General features: G+C 35.8%; 1 pseudogene; it reads left to right on the forward strand.

The window, feature by feature from the left end:
• Positions 1-2100: 2100 nt before the first annotated feature.
• Positions 2101-2859, forward strand: LOC102772624 (annotated as a pseudogene).
• The last annotated feature ends 17752 nt before the right edge of the window (positions 2860-20611 follow it).

Here is a 20611-nt window from a genome sequence, read left to right on the forward strand (position 1 = left end):
TCACTCTTAACTGCTCTCCCCTACTTGCCTGATAGCCCCTAACTGCTCATCCCTGCTGGCCTGATCACCTCTAACCTCCTCTGCCTCGGCCTAGCCACCATTGCTTTTTCTGGAAGGATGTCCGTCCATCTGGTTTAATTAGCATATTACCCTTTTATTAGTATAGATTATTTTTAACAGCTAACATTTAATTAAGCATTCTATTACCCCATACTTAACCTCAGTTCATTAATTTTCTTATTTCATATTTGCATGAAACATGAATTATGTTATTTTACTGATGCAGAAATAGACATTTTAGAGGATAAATGCCTTTTCAAAATCAGCACACCTAGCAAGTGGCAGATCTAACTAATCTTACAAACCTTTAGTTTTCAAACTACAGTGTATTCAGAAAAGTAAGTCATTGTAACAGACTCATGTTACAGTGAATATACTATAGTGGATGCTTAGAAAATTACATTGCTTCCACTTCTTGTACATTTTTTTCATTTTCTGTCCCTACTTCTCATTATGGAATATTTTTTATATTTTCTGCAGGGAGTATGCTTACTTTATGTGCTTGTTTATTTTATACAAATGAATGACTTTTGAATTTTGTGCTGAACAGGTGGCATTAGCCAATCAGTTATGGTTTGGGATATTAAAGAGGTCCAGCTGTCAGATAGTGAGAGAATATGAAGTAGTTGCCTGTGGTAAGATTACTCATTTATCTTTGCTGCATATTTTGAAACCATGGCTTATTTAAATAATTTGTGTTCTGTGAGCCTTGACAAATGTGGCAATATAGTGTGGCTCACATACTCAAGGGTACATTTAAAGACATTTGCAAAATGAAATTTATATTTTATTTTGAATACAATTTTCTTAGTGTATATAGTTTTGAATAAAAATAAATACTAGGTATCTTGGTGGCATAAATATAACAAATATTTCCGACTCAGACTGTGTTAAATGTGGAAGGACATTAGCTGTTACCAACATCCTAAAATAACACTTCAGTAAGAATTTCTATTTGTAGATCCATTTGTGTATTTGCAAACCACATTAATATTGTTTTTACTGACTTGTTAAAATAACAAACGTCTTAGAAAGTGGGTTGACTTTTGAGAAACGCGCCATAGTTTCAATTTTGCTTCGGGATAGATTGTGGTTTAAAATTTGTTCATTATACTCGTGTTCTGGACAGCAAAGAAACATTGAAATTATGCTAAAGGATTTTGTGAGAACAGGTTCTTTTCTAGACACGTTAGTAAAATGCAATAGGAAACATATTTAATGCATATTCTAAAGAGATGAAGACTTCCAATCCAAAAATTTCTTATCTTCATTTTCTCTGGGGTTGTACAAAATTTCTAGGGGCTGATGCACTGACAAATCAGAGGTGATTTTCAACATTTGTTTAACTATAATTTTTTTTCATAACAGCTCATGGCTTCCTCATTACTGCAAAGGCTACTTTTATGACGAGCTTTTTCTTCCTGATTTTCATGGCACTCTTCTTCACATGAGAAAGCATTCTGCTATTCCAAGGCCATGTTAGAATGAGTGAAAATCTCTATTCTTCTTATGCTTTCTATAGATGTGTCATACACTTCTTCCTTTTGGGAAATGTGACATTTCTAAATGTTATTTAAAAATAGAATGCACATTCTCATCTGCTTTTAAATATAACAAAATGATAACTCTGTAACCCATTAATATCCAACCTTTCAATTTTTTTTTTCTTTAATTCCTAACAGCCCATATTGTGGGTTATTTTTTTTCTATTATCAATTAACTTTTTTTTACATAACAGCAATTAACAATTCAAATTTTAAATTAAACACACAGCACTATTTACAATTGTACCACAAAATAAAAAAATTAAATATAAATATTACAAAATATTATATCTATCTATATATGTATTCAGAAAAATATAGAACTCTGATCCAAGAAATCTAAGAAAATCTAAAAATATGGATTCATGGAAGGCATGGTCCATGTTATGAAGATAACAGTTCTTCCCAACTTGATCGGTATATTAAACGCAATGAAATCCTAGCAACTTCGGGCGGGGCCTGCGGAGTCGTGGATCCCGCCGGGAACACCAGGACCATGGGGGCCCTGAAGACAAGTACGACTACCTACCTATTCAAAGTGGTGCTCATCAGGGACGCGGTGTGGGGTAGAGCAACCTGCTGCCCGGCTTCACCCGAAACGAATTCAGCCTGGAGAGCAAGAGCCCCACTGGTGCGGAGTTTTCCGCCCGCAGCGTCCAGGTGGAGGGCAAGACCAGCAAGGCAGGTCGGGGACCCCGCAGGCCAGGGACGCTACCGCGCCGTCACCTCCGCCCACTACCGGGGCGCAGGGGTGCGGGGGGCACTGCTGGCGTCTGGCATCGCCAGCACCTGGCATGCGAGAAGGTGGAACGCTGGCTGAAGGAGCTGAGGGGCCATGCTGACAGCACCACCTTCATCATGCTGGTGGGCAACCAGAGCCACCTGCGCCGCCCGCGGGCTGTGCCCACTGAGGAGGCCCGAGCTCCTGCAGGGAATAACCCGTCCTTCATGGAGACCTCAGCCTGGGACGCCATCAACGTAGGGGAAGCTTCAAGAACGTTCGCACAGAGACCTGCCGCATCGTGTCCCAGAAGCAGATTGCAGCCCGCGCCGCCCTGACGAGTCCCCTGGTGACAAGGTGGTGAACACCAGCCTGCCACCCACTACCGACGGGCAGAATCCGAACACGCGGCAGCGCTGCCAGAACCGGTGCCTGCCCCGCGCCTCCTCCAAGTATGCGTGCGTGCACATCCTCGCCCTTCGCCTGCCCCTCTCCATGATGTCTTCTCTGGCCCGGCCGTCTCTGTCCCTGTGACCGGCTCCCCCCTCCACGGAGCTCTGCACAGTCAGCCGGGGTTTAGGAAGAACGGGAGTCCGGCAGCACCATCTGCCCTTCTCCCCCACCGCAGGGAAGCCTGAAACCTGGCTGGGGCACCTGTTCTTCCTGGGTCCCAGTGGGCCTCTGGGTGGGCTGGGGAAGGGAGGGTGGCAGGATGGACCTATAAGTATAGATTATTTAATACATCAATAAATGGGAGAGAAGATAAAAATTCCATGCAGAAGATTTACAAATAATTCATGTAGCTCTTCCCCCCTTGAGTGGGGGGCAGTACAACTGTATGAACTGTGCAGAGTGATTTCCTTCCTAAGTGTCAGTATGGACAGGGGGAAAGTGAATAAATTAATTGTGGAGTAACTTGGCAAACACTATCTCAGCATCCAAGATAAGGCACTGTTTCCCCAATAGCCAAGATTCATGAGTTCAGAAATTAAGGTGTGGAAAAGGGAGAGGTACCAGTCACTATTACCCCAAAATGTCCCACTAGCAAAATGTTTGCTTCCTGTTTTGACAACTTTACATTCTGTTGAAGCAATGCTCTTAGTTGTAGAGAGAGAGAATGCATCCATCAGGAGGCCAATAGGGATTCCATTGAACTGGAAATAAAGACTGCCACTTTGAGCTCTTCATATCTCTCAACCATGGGATATTCAGAGATATGCCATGGAATGACTGATCCTGACTACCAAGGGAAAATTGGACTACTATCCCTAAATAGAGGTAAGGATGAGTATGTCTGGAATATAGGAGATACCTTAGAGTGTCTCTTAGTATTATCATACTCTCTAATTAGGGTCAATGGGAAACTTAACAACCCAGTCCAGACAGGACTACTAATAACCCAGACCTTCAGGAATAAATGTTTGGGTCACATGGCCAAATAAAGAACCACAATCAGCTGAGGTGCTTGCTGAGTGCAAAGAGAATCCAGAATGGATAGAGTATGAAGGTAATTACAAATATCAGCTACATTCAGATGACCAGTAACAGAAGTGAATACTTTGTTACAAATATATATTTGTTTGTTTTTCTTTCCTTGTAATATTGGTTGTATTGGCTTCATATCATAGTATTTAAATAATGCCAATTTTACAGCATAATTTTTAGTTATGGCATATTAAGGAGAAAAGTAACATTAGTCAAGGACTTTACTTCCTCTTCTATAGAAGAGGTTAGTCATTTTCTATTGTACACAGAATAATTGTATAATTTTAGGCAGAATTATGATCTTTTTATTGTATTTATTTGGAAATTAAGTATTGTTCAAGAGGATGCATATGGACGTTAAATTGACAAAGGGTGAGGTTGTAGTGGTTAATTTTATGTCAACTTGACTGGGTCGTGAGGTGTCAGCATTTAGATACTAGTAAACATTATTTCTGGGTGTGTTTATGATGGTGTTTCTGGATGAGATTGGTAGATGTGAATGCCACATCCATTTGTGGCTAGGGTTCAGGGTCTGGAAAAGGGACCACACACAATTGAAAACACTAGATAAGAAATATGAATTTAGAAGGCATGGGGGTCCAGGCAGAAAACCTTTCTCTAGTGGAGAGGCTCCCTGAAGCCCTGGCCCTGTTAGCTTTTATTCAATTTTAGAACACACATCTTACCCTTAGTTAGGCAGGCAGTCCGGTAGCAGACAGAGTATCTTAAAGGTCAGTAAATATTAGTAAAGATTTACTTTGAGACTTAGGTCAGGAAATTGCTTGAGCCACCATTATCTCGACAGAACAATCTGTGCATAGCTTTAGCCTTTGCTAAAGCTCAAGGTCCATCAGCCTTCCAAGTTCCCTGTTGCACTTTCATGATAGCGTTGACAATGGATAGCTTCCAGCAGGTAGACTTAGTAAAGCAGAATATGCTTCCCATTGTGGGTGGGCATCATCCAATCTGTGAGGATCTAAGTATAACAAAATAGGTGGAGAAAGGGAGAATTCATTCTCTCTGCCTGACTGCTTAAGCTGGACGTCGGTCTCCTGTCCCCAAACTGGACTTACACCATTGGTTCTCCTAGTTCTCAGGTCTTTGGACTCAGACTATAACTATATCACCAGATTTTCCAGTTTCTAGTAATAAATCTATTGGTTCATTTTTGTCTGGAGAACCCTGACTAAGACAATGGATTATCACCAAAAATAATTAAAACTTTTTTGCAAAAATTTTATATATAAACATCATATGTTTATATCAAAGTGGAAGTAGAAATACTGTCTTATATATCTCCAGTTTTCATTTTATTTCCTTTTTCATATGAGGCATATCTAAGTGCTTTATAAGAAGTTAGTAATGTACGTTTGAATTTCCTCTAGTAAAGTTTTATTCGACTGTTTATTTTAAAATTATTATTTCTTCATTATCACAACCATGATTGCTAAGAAATACCCTGTGCCACAAATGATTATCATTAAGATGTTATCAGTTTATTTATTCTTAAAAATATAGACACCAATATTCATATTTAGAAAAAGAAATATCACTTGCAATGTAACTTAGAGTGAGAATCTTGCATTTTTATTAAAAATATGTGAAGTCCATAAATCAGTAAAATTATTTACATGTTAAAAATTGTGTTTAATAATACCTTCCTGTAAAAATTTAAGTGAAATGTACTCTAAAAAGAAATAGGAGGTATAATATTCATCCGTGTGGCAGTGTGGAGCTTATACCATTTAATTTAGATCAGGAGATTTACCACTAGCCTGAGAGGTTTTGAAATTGGATTATTCATCAGCTTTACTTTCTGCCAAATTGCAATCATTACCTTTTTTTTTTTTTGGATAGTAGTTCCAAAAGTGTATTGACTGTCTTAGCTATTAAGTATACAGAACATTTCCCACTTTCTCACCGACTGGAAGATTTTTAAAGAATATGGATTCCTTGGAGAACACAGCTTTACACACAGGACTATAAAATTCCTTTATATACTCTTTGTCTTTGAGATCTTTCCCGCTTGTCATTTTATGGGCAGGTGAGGACTTTGTCCATTTTTCTCAGCGAGAGAGTGCTATTACAACATTCGCAGGTATGTCTTTGCAAGTAGCCTTGAAAGAAGAGGAGATTAATATTTCCATTTCCATAAAAGGCTCTAAAAATAGCAGATCAGGACTCTCACTCAATTAAAAAGGAATTTTTGGAAATCATAAGTAAAATAAACTTAAGGAGTCCAAGTGGACAAGAAACAGAGAATAAAATTCACAGCCAAAATCTTGGTGCAGAAATGGTTTGGTGAGAATACTGCAGCTGTTGATGTGACTATTGAAAGGGCCCTTCCTTAGCACTGAGTCCTGGACACTCACTGTGGCATTTCCATGTCACTCCAGAGTTCTCACATACGTTATACTGTGACTAAGTTGCTTTGCCGATACTTAATGTTACAAATGTTTTTAAAAAATCTTGATGGGGACAAAGGACAATAGAAATAATCCTTGCCCTGGTTCCTATTTAGAGCCTACCAGGATTTGGAATCACTCAGAAAAGCATAAAATCAGAATACCTTATTGTTGCACATAGTGCTTTTAGAATCCAGAGATGTTCAATAAGCAAATGTGAGGACTCGATGTATAAAATGTGTAAGTCTTTCTGCCACATTTTAAAAAATTATTTATTTGTTTACTAGTATTTATTTTTGGCATTTAACATTTTATTCAAAACACTAACAGTACTATATGATTAAATAAAATATTAAACCAGTATATATAGAAAATGGATTATTTTAAATTAAGTATTTTATTTTCCTTTATTTAGAAAACAATATTGCTGTGTAAGGATTTATCTACTCATAACTTTATAAAATCATCAATTATAGAAGATAATAAGTTTACACTCACTGATCAAAGCATTGTAACATTCTTAAAATATCTTTAAGAAAGTGGGATGGTTAGGTTTTATTTGTCAATTTGACTTTGCTATCGTACTCATTTGTATTTTCAAACACAAATCTACTGATTGCTGGGAAGGTATTTTGTAGATGTGGTTAAGATGCGCATTCAGTGGACTTTAAGATAATGAAGATTAACTTGGATAATATGAGTGAACCTCATGTAATTAATTGAGGGTTGTGAAAACAAACCCTCTCATTGAACCCCAAAGGAAACAAATGGGTAATATTATCCTTTGTTTTCTCTTTGCTTCTGCTATTTTCCTTTACTGTTTCTGGGGTCCAGCCCCATCAGTCCAGGGGTTCCCAAAGGTGTGGACGGAATCAGCGAAGAATGAAGGACATGGAGACAGCGTCCAGATGATCAGCATAGCTCTCTTTAGTCTCCGTGGATCTTCCTGTGCCTGGCTGAGGCCACAGAGAAAGATCCAGAGGCAAGATGAGCCTTTATTTTATAGTCAGAGGTAAACAAGGTAGTGGTTACCATAGTTACACTGTTCTTGTGAGTTTCACTTGTTTTGGCCACTTCCTGCACCTCCCTCAGTCCATTCCCTTCCCAGATAAGATCTAGGGAGCCTTATAAGGTCAAGCCTAATTATGCTAAGAGGACTGTGCCCTCTAAGCTGGGACTTGTTTGTGACTTTACCAACAGCTCAGTCTGAGGCTTAACCCAATAGCTGCTCCCCATATACTGTCTGTTAATATTTAAGAGTAGTACATACTTTAAAATTTTATTTAGTACAAAAATAATGTGAAATTCTTCAATTCAAAAATGCAATTTATTTTTCTAACTACATTTGCACTACCTTAAATATTGCAATACTGATTACAATAATCTGAAATACAGATTATTGTGCATTTCTGTAAAAGCTATTTTAGCTTTTTTACTTCCCTAAGTGTCACATTGAAACTAATTGAGATTTTGGTATACAACTCGGTAGACCTCTTCTGTTCCTCCTTATTTTCATGTACTTGTGATTAATTTTAGTCAATGTACAATGATTGTTTCCCAGATATATAAGGATGTTTTTGAGAATTCATAAAATTATCTTAATGACCTTGATGTCTTTAGAAAAAAATGTTATTTAAATAAAACATATTTACTGTCTTTAAAGGTCCCTCTTATTCTATAGTTGCCACATAAATGTAACTCAATTTTACAAACTAACATTTCTGACTAATAATTAAGATTCTTCTCTCCACTTGATGAAATATATCAACTAAGTTGCTTTGTGGTTATGGTTGTTGTGGTGCAACCCCCGTCTTCCTCAGCCATAACCATTAATCCAAAAATTTCTTCCTGTGGGTCCCCACTTAAAATTGCCATTTTTCTTTAATCAAATATATCTAAAAAACGCCTTACGAAGGTGCGGCATCTTAAAAGAAGAGGCACATTAATTGGTTAATCTTTAAGATGCATTATAGTATACAGATAAGGGCAGTCTACTGTAGCACTTATGAGCAACTGGTCTGGAATTAGACTATACTCAGTGTTCAGGTTATTACCTACTCACTTTAACTTTCGAGATATTTAATTAAGTTCTAACTAAACCTTGGTTACCTCAAATGTAATAATGATGATCAGAGTGCTTATTAACCAAGGCTCAGTATGTACCCTAAGGCCTGGTCAGGGTGGACTTCTTGCCAGGTTCATGTCATCAAACTTTCACAGTTGTGCACACAGTGCATTCGTAAGAGGTATCTCAAAATAAATGTGCAAATAAATACTTCCAGAAAAATCGTCCCATGCAATTATATGACTCATTATCTCCCTAATCTGAGAACTGATAAAGCTAAGGGGTTGAGGGTGCTGAGGTACAGTAAATATTCACTGAGCATAATGGGTAAGTTCTTGGAAACTTCAGCTTTAAGTGAAACAACATGTAATAAACCAATTTTACAATAGGCTAATGGATATAAACAAGGGTTATGTTCCTACAGCATATTTCTGCTCATAAAAGCATCACCAAACTACTAAATAAAGACCCAAAACACTTCTAATTTTAAGCATTGAAATAAATGCAAGGTTTACATGCTTAAGAAAGAGAAAAATAAGTAAGTTATTTTTTCCAACCCACTTATTTCAATTCAGGGTCCTAGATGGGCGTCTATCTGGGCAGCTCAGGGCACAAGGTGGGACTCCACTCTTCACAGGATGCCCTTACACACACACACACACACACACACTCTCAGACTGTGACAATTTAGGCACACCAATTCATATAATGTGCACATCTTTAGGATGTAGGAGAAAACCTTAATCCCCAGAGAAATCCCACACATACATGAAGAGTACATGCAAACTCCACACGGACAGTGGATCTGGCCAGGATTTTTTTTTTTCTCATCAGTGTTATAACAAAATGACATTGAACCAAACAATGTCATTTCTAGCACCTGTAGTATTTTTTACTAAACAAAAGTGTTTGCTGGCCATTCCCGAAAAGCCCATTTATTTACCACTTTCATTGGATAGTTTGCAAACAAAGCTTAGCCTCATGGTAAAAGATATAGGTGAAGAAGCCACAAATAAATATATTCATATTTAGCATTCAGATGTTAAGGTTTGTGTACTTCATGTTACTATTAGTCATTAGCATGTCTTCACTATATTTCCCATCTTTCCGACACTGTTCAACTTCAGTTTGTGAGTATCAATATGATTTGTTCCCATATTTCTGTAGCAAAATCAAAGGTCACAGTGTTTAATGACATCATAGAGTAAACAAATATGTAACTGTCTCAATGATGCTGTGCATGAAGGAGTAAAGTGGTCGTGGTCCCTTTTACTGGTGTGTGTTTGTTTTTGTCCCACATAGCTAAAAAAAAACAACAAAAAAAAAAAACCAAGTAAAATGTACAAAACCAGAGAAACAGAAATATTCTCTAAACATTTTACTTAGATATATGCAAAAATTTTTTAAAAATCAAGTTCATTTGCAAGTTGAACGTACTAACAACAGAAGACTAACCCAAATTCCAACACAAATAAGAGTCATTTCTGCTTATCGAGGCTCGTTGCTGAAGGGATAATTGACATTATCCTGTGTCAGTCTTTTATTGCAGAATTTAATATGAGCATGCTCCCTTAATAACTTTTGGTAATATTCGGTGACTCCATGTAACTTGCTTATTTGTCTACATTTTGCCTACATTGGATACGTACTTAAAATGAGGTTTACATTTAGGTCATATAATAAGTAGTTTGTTAAATTTTTCATATTTTATCTTGATGAAATTCATTTCTTTGAGAAAAATATTTTCAATTTTATATGTTAAAGTAATAGTCATGTTGAAATGCCATGACTTACTTAAGAATATAAAATCAAATACTATGACAAAATTAATTTCAGTGCATATTCATATGTTTAGGCTTTGTCCACAATAAAATTATGCATATTTCCTTTGTAGTTATTTATGCTACATTTAATAGCTTTAAAGCATAATAATTTACTTATAATATAAATGCCATTTATTTCAAAGTAAGATCTGACTTGACAATATGTAATTATTTAGATACTCTATTGAAGCACAAATAATATGATTTGAAGATTTCTAGGTGTACAGATAAAATTTTATTGTTTTACTGTGTCAGTTTCACTAGTCTTCTTTAAGGCTCATTATTCTTCTAGGGTGAGAAAAAAATTAACTAAGCTTTTAGGTTACTCTTACACACTGGACCCCATATGGACACTCTGAAATGAATTTAATGGTGGACATTTTATTATTTTAATTATCTAGGTCTGCAAGAACTTCATAGGGCTCAATATGGTTAGGGCATGGTATGTGACATTGTGTTGGGGAAGGTGGAAAGAAATGAGGCAGAAGAGATAAAAAGTGATGTATTTGTGGAAATTCTTGTAAATTGGGTTGTATGTGGTACTGCATGTGTGGCACTGTGCTCCTTTCTCCCTGAACTCATTGGGAATCCATAGAAAATTATGATTGGCAGGTAACATTGCTTCAGTGTTGGTGTAAACTGCTATTGCACTTTAAATCTTAAGGAAGCAGATTTGAGTTTGCTTGGTGAAATCGTGACAATATAGGCAATGTTAAATACAGATCTAAAAATAGGAATGGGTAACTGGAAGATGATTTACTACTTCTTCCAACAATAAAGTCATGGAAACAAAATCCACTTGAATGTTCGTGTAAGCTTAATCAGAATTGGAATTTAAGGTAGTGTGTTTTATGCATGTTTCCATCCCCTGGTGCTTTTAAGATCATATATTACTTAACAGATATACAAAAAAAAATGTTTATTATTTTAATAGGCATATTCACAGGAGAAAATAAAGTACTTGAAAAAGTAAACTGCATGGACTTCTTTTTCTTCAAAGATTCTTTTTTGTTCTTTGAGAATTAATTATGTAGGATTTTTCTAGTTTCTTTGTTACTTTATTTGTAGCTATTTATAACACCTTTCATTCTTTATTTTTTTTTCTTCTGTAAAAGCAGGATCAATTCATACGACGAACCTTCTTTTGTGTTTACAAAGAACTTTCTTATTTTGGATATATTAAATTCAATTATGTACAAAGCTTTAGGACATTATGTTTTCACATGTGGTGTGAATATTTTAAAATATTCCATCTAACATTTGTAATTCAGCTGTTGTAGATTTAATCTCTTCCATCTGTCAGATTTTTTTTAATGTTGTTAATCCTTGAGGAGTTGAAACAAGTTTATAATTCAGCCAAATACTTAGACTTTAATGAACCAGATTTTATAATCAATAAGTTTATAAAAATGTCATTCAATCAAATACATATAATATAAAAATGTCTAAAGGTAATAAAATAAGTTAAACTGAATTATTCTTATTACTTATTTAGATTTAGGATTGCTTCTTATTTATTTCTCATGCTAATGTACAATTTATTAGTTATGCTCAGGGTCACTCATATTTTACTACCAAATTAGGTAAAAGTTGGAAGAAACGGAACAAAAAAATTAAGTAGGAAAGAAAATAATACCTTGAAATTGGTGAGAAATTACTTGATTGTGAGCTGGAAAAGAGGGAAAAAATAAAAGGAAAATAAAAATTACTACTTTTAAAAAATATAATGACTTAGGAAGAGGAAGGGTTAACTCAATAAACCAATGTGTTTCATATGCAAGTGCTGAGGTATGTACATTAAATGCACACTGTAAGCCTCTCAAAGTCAGGGTTAGAGCATTTGTTATTATTAATGTAGCTTCAATATCCAATATGGTTTCTGAGTATACTATTTGCCACTGAGTGGCCGTCTTATTTAATTCTCAAAACAATCTTGTAACAGTGTAGTTGACATCTGTATATTAAAGAGGAAGACACTGGGCTAGACATTATTTCACTTAGCATAACACTATTTCACTAGAGGGTATTATGCTAAGTGAAATAAGTCAGACTGAAATATGAAAGACAAATACTATGTGATTTTATTCCTGTGGAATCTAAAAACAAAATACATGAACAAACAAACTCAGAGAAGAAACTTAATGGTTGCCAATTGCAAGGGGGATGGGAAGATGGGTCAAGAAGTTAAAAAGAAGAGTTACACATTGTCAGTTATAAAACTGGTCACATGGGTTTAAAGAATAGCATAAGGAAAATAATCAATAATATTGTAATAATTATATACAGTGCCAGAAAGGTACTAGACTTACCATGATGATTACTTTGTAAGGTATATAAACACCTAATATAATTTACTAACCAATGTACAATGGTTATAACTTTATATGTCTACTATAATTAAGAAAAAAACCCAAGAACAAAACTAGGGCATAAAGAAAGAAAACCTAATCTCTGATGTCTAAAACTGAAAAGCTAAAGAGCCAGAACTATTTGACTTGAAAACATTGCACTTTTATCTGTTTTTCTTCCAAGCTGGCACTATGCTGTGCTTTATTCTTAAGGTGCAATGTCTATTCTCTATGGGGACAATCAATTTTTCTAGGAATTTCTCAGCAACCCAATGTTCCACACCTTCATACTAGATAGCAGCCAAGAGTAACCTGTGACTGGCTTCCCCCTTAAAAGGCTCTAAGTCATCACAGTTTGACATTTTCAAAAAAGTTAAATATGGAACTCCCATTTGGCCCAGTGATCCCACTTCTATGAATATATCCTAAGAAATCCAAAACACCAACTGGGAAGAATATAAGGAACTCATACAACTTAAGAAAAGGAAGATAAATAATCTAATTTTAAAAATAGGCAAAGGTCCTAAATAGACACTTCTCCAAAGTGGACATACAGAAGGCCAAGAGACATATGAGGCAATGCTCAAAGTAACTAATCATCTGAGAGATGCAAATTAAGATGACTTTGTTTATATAGTCAGGAAAACTAGGCTTTCTCTGTACAGTCTCTCATCCACCACCATACTACCCAGGCCTCTTCACATGGTGATTTTTACGCTCTTCACAAATGCAGCAGGACAGGGCAAGCCTCAATATGCAAAAGCTGATATTCAAGACTCCACTTACATCATATATGCTATTATTCCACTGGTCACACCACGATTCATTGTGGGAGGGGATTCAGAAAGGTATGGATACAGGGAAGCATGGGATAATTGGGACCCAATCCTGCAATAATCTGCCACAATATCATTAAGAGATAAAGACAGAATTCAAATACGCAATGGGTAGAAAGAAAATGTCTCCTAACATTCCTTCCTTGCAAGCTCTGAAAAATGTCTTGTTGTTGCTTAGGAAATTAAGGGAAAGCTCAATATAGTCACAACACCTAAGGCTGCTGTTTATCTCACCTTTATGCTGTGGAATTCATAGGATAATATGGCCCTGGAGGTAGATTCCACTACAAGTGTAAGTGTAACCATTGTTTTTCAATTGCCTTCACACCTATTTACAGACTGTCAGCAGCAACCTGAGCTGATCTCTGAGTAGAGATTGCATTGCTCTCACTGAGTCCTACCAGAGGCCAACTGTGCTTCCTTGGAGCTGCTTATCAATCTTCATGTGTGAAAAAAATTATAAAAATGATAAGTATCATGGGTATCACTCTCACAAACATAGAGATGGTAGTCAACAAGGAAAAATGGAACATATGTCTGAATCTGGAGAGATATCATCAAGCACAAGTTCAGAATCTATAGGCATAAAATGATCCTGTGTTACATATAAATGGCCAAACCCAACTCAAGGCTTAAAACACATACACATGTACACACACACACACACACACACACACACACACACACACACACACACAAACACACTGTTGTTCTCTTATGGCCGTATCTGTAATCACATCAATGGGAAAGAAGAGGAGAGAGAAAAATATAGATCCATTTAGTTCCAGTTCTAAGGTGCACACACTTGTTCCCCGAGGCCCACCCGGTCGTAATTATGAGCTGGCACAATGCCTGCCCATGCCATCTGCTGTTCTCCAAGGCTTCTGCCTTATCTATTTCAAGTATCCCATATGCTAACTAAACTCAGCATTGTCTCCTATGCATACAGAAGACTTCTTAGCCTAAGAACAGGTCAAGTAGACACCCACTAACGTTCAGCTAAAGCCACCCGCTACAGAGGAAGCTTAGGTAATAGTAAAAAAGGAGAAAAGATAATGAGGACACATTTGTAATACCTTAACCAATAAAGAAATTTTAAAAAAAGAATTAGTTCTAATAAAAAAAGACTAGTTTCACATTATCTTCAAGGTCTTTTAAGGCACCCGAGGGTAGTCATTTTGTCATGCTACAAAATGACTCTCTCTTCTTAAATGAAGTTATTAAGATTTGGAGCAACATTTGTCAAGCGCACTATTTGTCTCTGGTAAAAATGAATAAAAACTATATTTTATGAGATTTTACAATACTATTTAACACAACTATCCTAGCATAAACAAGATTGCAGAAGAGAAACATTTTGTATAATTATCTTTTCCCCCCCTGTACTCCTATACTGCATTAATAGATTTTTAAAATACTAGGAAGTTTTCCCTCCTTCAATATTTGATATTTTTGTATGTGTGTATGTACGTGTTTCTACTTTCCTACAGGGACTTAGAAAGTGATCTTTTAGAAACAGGTTACCGTTAACCATTTAGCTTTAATCTGCCCAAACAGCCTCTCGCCAAATATTTAAACATGAAGATTCAAAATAAATGAGTTAGAACGTAATAGAACAGCAACATGTAAACTCCATTTTTAAAATCAGTATTCACTTCCCCTTATTTTCCACCTTTGACTTTTTAGATCGGTAACTCGCAGACATCAGCTAGTTAAAACAGCCTTCAGCATTGATTCTAGCTGGTGGGGATACCCCAGTGAGCAAGACAAAGTTTTTTTCTGTCATGAGATTTTATGCTAAAGAGCCACAAAACCAGATTTTCTAGCTCAGTGATTTAAGAAAAGCACCATGAGAAATTCATGTTATATAATATTTTTTCAATAGCTTTAAAGGAAACTTTTATTGCAATTCAGAATATACATTATTACTCTGAAAAAATACTGAATTGATATTTAATGATAGGACATGTGAATCGTGGAAAAACAAACAAACCATTTAAATCCAAAGATTTCTAAACATGAAACAGTGCCTGCCTGGAGAACAAAGTGCCCCAAGTTAATGAGAAATAAACTACACTATATTATAGTTGTGTCAATCCTTTGCCAACAGGAACTTGCTTATGGGGATATTTCTTATCTTCATCATTTTTTCTTATCTATATTAATAAAATAGAAGTTCTTCATCTCTTTTACAGTCAGTATATATTTTTACTCCAAACTGTATTTAAAATAAATACTAGTTTTAATTTTTGTAATCCTACAACATCTAGAGTTATGCATTTCTTAGAAGTTTAGAATTAAAAAATAGCAAGATATGATGGCATCTCTTGGTTTACTTCTTTATTCATTTTTTTGTTTCTTTTTTCTTTACTGATTAAGTTATTACAAATGTGTCTTTATCTCAACATTGCCCCCCAACACCCCATTCATGCCCTCACCCCTCTGGTGTCTGTGTCCATTGGTTAGGCTTATATGCATCCATACAAGTCCTTTAGTTGATCTCTCTCCCTTACGCCCGCCCTCCTCTACCTTCCCTCTGAGGTTTGATGGTCTGATTGATGCTTCTCTATTTCTGGATTCTTAATGGCATATGATTTTTCAGAAGAATATAATACTAGTATTAAATTCAGTTTATAGAATCTTGAGTATTGAATAAAGACTATGATATGAAAAATGTACACCAACATGGTTGAGGATTCTTATAGTCCATAGAATTATTGTTATTTAATTTTGAGTATACTTAATTGTATATGTCTAATCAAAACTAAATCCTATATCTACAGTATTTAGTATATAAGAAAATATCCTATTAAGGTAATTGGCTTATAAGGGTGTTATTTTAAAATACTTTTATGTATATTAGGTCATCTTTATAAGCATCAAGGAAAAAAATTTGTTTGGGTTGAATACAAAGAAAAGTGTTACTTTTCTTGGAAAAAAGAATCTGTCTTGGTACTGTAGATATTAAGAATGCTTGCATTGACCAAGTTTCCCATTTAATTCTATGACCTTGTTTTTAAGTGTTTCCTAATGTTAGACAAACACTCCATTATGTCTCAACACTAAAGCAAATTCAATAAAATTATAAAATCATAATTGTAGAGTAGATTGTCATAAATATTGGAATATAGTTCCAGTCTCAAAGACAGGAAAACTAAGTAGTCTAAAAGTTTTTGAAGAATATTTCTGGATTTATGTTTTCTGACATTTTAAAAATAATTTTTTCTTCTAAATTTCAAGTATATGTCGTTTAATGCGTACTAGTAAAGAACTTTAAACTCTTTTTATAATCATTTAGCATATTAGTTAGATTAGAATGTAAGCATAAAAACAATAATGAAAATAAGGCCCAAAATAAGAGTAGTTTCAGAAGATAGAGCCTTATGTTTCTTTTATGTAAACATCTTTTATATAAAAATCTTTTATATGAACATCCAGATAGGCTCTCTGGACTGATACAAAGGTCCTCAGTTTTAGGGACCTAATCGTTTTTATTGTGTTATTCTGCCAACTTGCAAGGATTCTGGGGAATTTAATATTTATTTGAAGAAGGGCTGAGCCCAGGTAACATTGGAGAGCTCTGACACGGTGTGTCAGATAGCCACTCGGTCGCTCCAACCTCTGCACGCACACCTCTTCCCAGACCTCCCTCATTCTCAGTGTCCCACCTAGAAATTGTCACTGGATCACATTCTGGGACATCGGAAAGCTGCCTAGTCCTCTCTACTAGGCCTAGATATGTTCCTTTATGTTCTAGTGTCCCATAAAATGTACAAGACAATTTATCTGCTCCCAACACATTCAATAGCGAATGCTGCAATAGAAAACAGAATCACAACAAATAAAGCTCATTTGCAAAAAGGAAGAAAAAAAAAAAACAAAGTAGTCCTCTGTGAAATGGTTGTGATTATTTTGTTTTCTAGAAAAAAATTCGGCTGACATACTTAGTTATTCTCTCAGGGAGATACTCGCTTGTCAATTGTCTCTCAACCTCCTTGGCCACATCAGAGAACTTCATTGGGAAACTTCCCATCATCAAAGCTCTGTGTACTTTTATAACCCACATGCTGCTGGCATAAGTTTGAGGGCCTAGAAAACTGCTTCAGAGATGAAAGAATTACAGATTTTATAGGTCAGGATTGTGGTTCCTTTGTCAGTACTACTCATTCAAAAACACTTAGTGAGTTATGGTCAATTTACTCCTTGTCAGTTATGTTCAAGTAAACAACAATGTTTAATTTAATCATTTTAAGGCCTGATGATTTTGACATTTTACTTTTTAACCACTGTGTCCCACTTATATTCTCGCCTTCAAACTGATGCTAAATTTCTTGGTACTATGTGAAACAAGAAACTTGAATTGGGCAGGTAATACAATATATTCATTTTCATTTTTGCCACCAAGCTACTCTCATTATATGACAGAGCACTTTAAGAGAAAACTGCTTCTGCCAAGGCTGGTGTTGCTAAGTGGTTAGAGCATCGGCCCACACACCTAAGGGTCATGGGTTAAATTCCCAGGCAAGGGCATGTACCTGGACTGTGGGTTCAATCCCCATCCCCAGTGGGGGTATGTGATGGAGGCAACCAGCCAATGTGTGTCTCTCACATCAATGTTCCTTTCTGTCTCTGAAAAGCAATGGGAAAAATAACCTCATGCAAGAATTAACAGAGAGAGAGAGAGAGAGAGAGAGAGAGAGAGAGAGAGAGAGAGAGATGTGATTTTGAACAACTTCAGTGCTACCTCATGCCAGTGTTAAGTTGGGATAAGGAAGCTGCTGATATATCAGTCTAACAATGTACCAACTCTGCTACCACTAGAAACATTAAGTTAAAGTCCATAGTCTAACCACCTGCCTGATCATTCTCTCTCTCTCTCTCTCTCTCTCTCTCTCTCTCTCTCTCTCTCTCTCTCTTTTTTTCTATCTCACGACTATTGCATGAGTTCATTTCTCTTGCAAGATTTTGCTAAAAGTGGCTGGAATCAGCCTACAGAATCTGAAACTCTAAATTATCTCTAAATAATGTCACCTATATATAAAGCATTGATTGGCCAGTGTTCAAAACAAAAAAGGAGCGTTTAAGTAATTTTTATATTAAAATATTTAAAAGATCATCAATTTCTAGCATATAATTTGAGTGTTCATAAATTACTACCAATAAGATAATACTTCATGTTTAGTCCTGCTTTTCCATACTATTTCAATTCTAGATACCAAATCCAGTCTTAATTATGATTAGGTTAAAAAATGGGTGGTCAGAAATTATGTTTGCTCTTTCCAGAAGTACCTTCCTCATTATATCTTTAGCAATGATCAGATGATTCTGTAAGCATTCAATTTTAGAACAGTGGTGATAGCTGATGGTGATTTTGTTCCCCTTTCCCTAGAGCACATCTGCCCATGTCTTAACACAGTTTTGTTTGTGCTATTGGCACCTAGTGGGTAGATATGAGAGATGATACTAAACATCCTACATTGCAAGGACAACCCCCGCTTCCTCAACAAATAATTATTGGCCCAAAATATCAACAGTGCTGAGGTAGAGAAATGATGCTATAGAGGACAATTTCACCTTATATTCTTTCTAGTAACTATCTCTCCTTCTTCTCCTTCTCTCCTTCTCCTTCTCCTTCTCCTTCTCCTTCTCCTCCTTCTCCTTCTCCTTCTCCTCCTCCCTCCTTCTCCTTCTCCTTCTCCTCCTCCTCCTCCTCCTCCTCCTCCTCCTCCGTCTCCGTCTCCTTCTTCTTCTCCTCCTCCTTCTTCTCATTTCTTCTCTCTCTCTCGCCCTCCCTCCCTCTCTCTCGCTCTCCCTCAAATCAACTACTTCACTTACTCTCCTCTTCCCATCCCCCATTATAAACTCTTTATTAATTTATTAATTTTATAGCTTTTTAAAAGTATAGATTATTCTTTTATACATTAGTTTGCCTAATGTTTACTAGTAATACATAGTCCAATGGATGTTCACTGAATCAAGTAATTATAGATTAAAGATTGAACAACTTTTAAATGATCCAAGAGAGAGAGAAATATTCATTAGGGGCACTAATTTGGAGGAAAAAATTACTTTCATTTGAAATAGCAATCCATGTGTTGGTGCCATTTTAAAGATTCATGGCGGCATTTTTAGTGAAGCTAATATTTGCTCTGCAACTGAAATCTGACAAATTGATTTCTGCCAGCACCAAATTTGCTAATACTTTTCATAATGTTGTCACATAAACCTTTCTTCACTCTACTCTGCCTGCATTTAGTGACACACTTTAAATATCAATGACTGCAGCATGAACACACATTTCTCAATTCCTGTAATGCCTAACAATAAATAATGTCCTGTTGAGCTAATGCATTATTGTCCATCTGTTCTATCTAGTTACATATTATTCTCATATTAAGGTTAAGGAATTCCAGTTTATTTTGAAATTATTCATACATATAAGCATGTGTAATCTGAATTGATCAACTTATCATTGAGCACTCACAATCTAGTGTATATGCAAAATATATGTATATGAAGAAATAAATATATGCAATCACAAAAATAAATGCCTTAAGATAACTCATGATTAAATAAAAAGTCCCAGTACATGTAGGCAATTAATAGGATTTTTTTGTAAAATAAATATTAGCTATGAGTGTTGTGTATTTGTTCAATATTTATTATATATATATTTATTATAATGCTACATAGTATTGATTAAAAGAAGTATAATTTTGCCCCTGACCGGTTTGGCTCAGTGGATAGCATTGGCACGCGACCCAAGCGTCCCAGGTTCAATTCCAGTCAAGGGCATGTACCTTGGTTGCGGGCACATCCCCAGTGGGGAGTGTGCAGGAAGCAGCTGATCAATGTTTCTCTCTCATCGATGTTTCTGACTCTCTATTCCTCTCCCTTCCTCTCTGTAAAAATTCAATAAAATATATATTTTTTTAAAAAAAGAAGTATAATTTTGCTTTTATTGACCTGTAATCTATTTTGGTGTGTTTGTGTACATTACTACTTTTTTACATTGATATTACAGTACTATTTTTTTAACTTTTTTAAAATACATTTTATTGATTTTTTACAGAGAGGAAAGGAGAAGAATAGAGAGTTAGAAACATCAATGAGAGAGAAACATTGATCAGCTGCCTCTTGCACACCCCCTACTGGGGATGTGCTCGCAACCAAGGTACATACCCTTGACTGCAATCGAACCTGGGACCCTTGTGTCTGCCGGCTGATGCCCTCTCCACTGAGCCAAATGGGTTAGGGCTTAAATCTATGCTCATAACCACTGAATTATAACACTTCTGTAATACATGTCTTCATTCCTATACTT

Source organism: Myotis davidii, unplaced genomic scaffold (assembly GCF_000327345.1).
Source record: "Myotis davidii unplaced genomic scaffold, ASM32734v1 scaffold31, whole genome shotgun sequence".
Classification (NCBI taxonomy): domain Eukaryota; kingdom Metazoa; phylum Chordata; class Mammalia; order Chiroptera; family Vespertilionidae; genus Myotis; species Myotis davidii.